We start from the raw sequence: 3,041 nt of genomic DNA, 5'->3' as shown, positions 1-3,041 counted from the left end.
GTCGAGGTGGATGGAGGTCCCTTCTTGCGAGGAAGAAATATGGAAGCGGCAGGTGTTGGTGTACTAGTTAACTCCAATGATTTTTGTGTTTCCATTGCCTCCTCGTCGACATCATCATCACGCTCAGCAGCTTCTCGGGATAGGGTCAAAATGTCTCTTTGCTGCATGCCCGCTGGGGCTGCAGTGACCTTTATGATGACTGGCTCGTCGTCGTGAGAGGCTTCATCAGCAGCAGTATCCGTCACTTCTTGTTGAGCCTCATCACACTCCATAGCTATGAGTTTTTCGACGACCTTCCTTTTACGCTTAGGTACCTTTGTCAGATCATGGTGTGCCTCACTCTCAGACTGCCGTGATGGTTCCCAATCTTCATCCAGATCATCAGAAGGAGGTGGGCTTGAAGAAGATGTAGACACCCCCCCTGATCTTTTCCTTGCTAGGGATGTGGAAGACAATGAATGATCATCAGGAGGAGTGGCTTCCTCAAATGATACCTCGGTTTGATTGTCAATTTCCTGATGTGCCCCTACTTCGGGAGGAACAACTATTGTGGGCACTTGTGACCCTCCATGCACCTCTGCTTGCGCATCTCCTTGCGCTGCCTCTCCTTCCACATGTACTTGGGCTTGTACTTGCACATGTTGTTGTTGTTGCGGCTGTGGTTGTTCAACACTTGTCAGATGAGTTACAACAACCTGTGTTGATTCAGGGACATTGCTGCTACTTTCTTGCGATGAGCCAACATCACTGGTCGATGGTGATTGAAGACGTACACTGACTGCCTCTGCAGCACTCAAGGGCTTTGACTTAAGTTGGCGTGGTGGTGGAGGCACTGAGCCCAATGGAGCGGGGGTGCTGCTCCCAGCTTGGTCCCCAGCAGATCCCGCTGCTGCTGCAGGCGTACTTTTTTTTTTACTCCCAAAAAACGCGGCGGCCGGCACACCAGCCTCCTTGGTAACTTGCTTCTTCTGCTCTTTACTGGCAACTTTCTTGCTAGAGGAGCTACGGAGAACTTTTTTTGGGGCCATCTTCATCAGAGCAGGTCAGAACAGCAGGCCGCAGTTGCACGAGTTGCAGAGTTGTCTGTGGCCAGACGTGACGTCGCGTGACGTTATGCTGCACACACACACCGCTGCAGGACTTCTTCCTGGCACTGGTGGTTCTCTTGAGTCTTGTGCACCTAAAAGCAATGGAAGACAGAGGAACATCAGTTCAGTTATACACCCCAAAAAAATCGAAAAAAAAACAGAAAAATCAGCACAATCCCATGCCCTCCATGATGTTTAAATTCAAGACACCCCACAGAAAGACTAGGCCCATGCAACACTCACTAGTCGCTACCCCTGGTGAAAAGGCCACAACAAAAGGCCAAAAAAACGAAAATCACAGAAAAATCAGCACAATCCCAAGCCATCCAGCCCCTCCATGATGTTTAAATTCAAGACAACCCACAGAAAGACTAGGCCCATGCACCACTCACTACCCCTGGGCATAATGGATGAAAGCTAGGCAAAATGGGTGCAGGCCTGAGAACACTGCCTGCATTCTAAAAGGCCCCCTCCCTCACAGCACATGGCCAGGGCCTGTAGCAGCACTCAAAATGGCCCCCAACCACATGGCCTGTCCACAACTGGCCAAAAAACGAAAATCACAGAAAAATCAGCACAATCCCAAGCCATCCAGCCCCTCCATGATGTTTAAATTCAAGACAACCCACAGAAAGACTAGGCGCATGCACCACTCACTACCCCTGGGCATAATGGATGAAAGCTAGGCAAAATGGGTGCAGGCCTGAGAACACTGCCTGCATTCAAAATGGCCCCCTCCCTCACAGCACATGGCCAGGGCCTGTAGCAGCACTCAAAATGGCCCCCAACCACATGGCCTGTCCACAACAGGCCAAAAAACGAAAATCACAGAAAAATCAGCACAATCCCAAGCCATCCAGCCCCTCCATGATGTTTAAATTCAAGACAACCCACAGAAAGAGTAGGCCCATGCACCACTCACTACCCCTGGGCATAATGGATGAAAGCTAGGCAAAATGGGCGCAGGCCTGAGAACACTGTCTGCATTCAAATTGGCCACCTCCGTCACAGCACATGGCCAGGGCCTGTAGCAGCACTCAAAATGGCCCCCAACCACATGGCCTGTCCACAACAGGCCAAAAAAACGAAAATCACAGAAAAATCAGCACAATCCCAAGCCATCCAGCCCCTCCATGATGTTTAAATTCAAGACAACCCACAGAAAGACTAGGCACATGCACCACTCACTACCCCTGGGCATAATGGATGAAAGCTAGGCAAAATGGGTGCAGGCCTGAGAACACTGCCTGCATTCAAAATGGCCCCCTCCCTCACAGCACATGGCCAGGGCCTGTAGCAGCACTCAAAATGGCCCCCAACCACATGGCCTGTCCACAACAGGCCAAAAAAATGAAAATCACAGAAAAATCAGCACAATCCCAAGCCATCCAGCCCCTCCATGATGTTTAAATTCAAGACAACCCACAGAAAGACTAGGCCCATGCACCACTCACTACCCCTGGGCATAATGGATGAAAGCTAGGCAAAATGGGTGCAGGCCTGAGAACACTGCCTGCATTCAAAATGGCCCCCTCCCTCACAGCACATGGCCAGGGCCTGTAGCAGCACTCAAAATGGCCCCCAGCCACATGGCCTGTCCACAACAGGCCAAAAAAACGAAAATCACAGAAAAATCAGCACAATCCCAAGCCATCCAGCCCCTCCATGATGTTTAAATTCAAGACAACGCACAGAAAGACTAGGCACATGCACCACTCACTACCCCTGGGCATAATGGATGAAAGCTAGGCAAAATGGGTGCAGGCCTGAGAACACTGCCTGCATTCAAAATGGCCCCCTCCCTCACAGCACATGGCCAGGGCCTGTAGCAGCACTCAAAATGGCTCCCAACCACATGGCCTGTCCACAACAGGCCAAAAAACGAAAATCACAGAAAAATCAGCACAATCCCAAGCCATCCAGCCCCTCCATGATGTTCAAATTCAAGACAAC

Source organism: Lissotriton vulgaris, chromosome 1_1 (assembly GCF_964263255.1).
Source record: "Lissotriton vulgaris chromosome 1_1, aLisVul1.2, whole genome shotgun sequence".
Lineage (NCBI taxonomy): Eukaryota > Metazoa > Chordata > Amphibia > Caudata > Salamandridae > Lissotriton > Lissotriton vulgaris.
Note: the sequence above shows the minus strand (reverse complement) of the source record.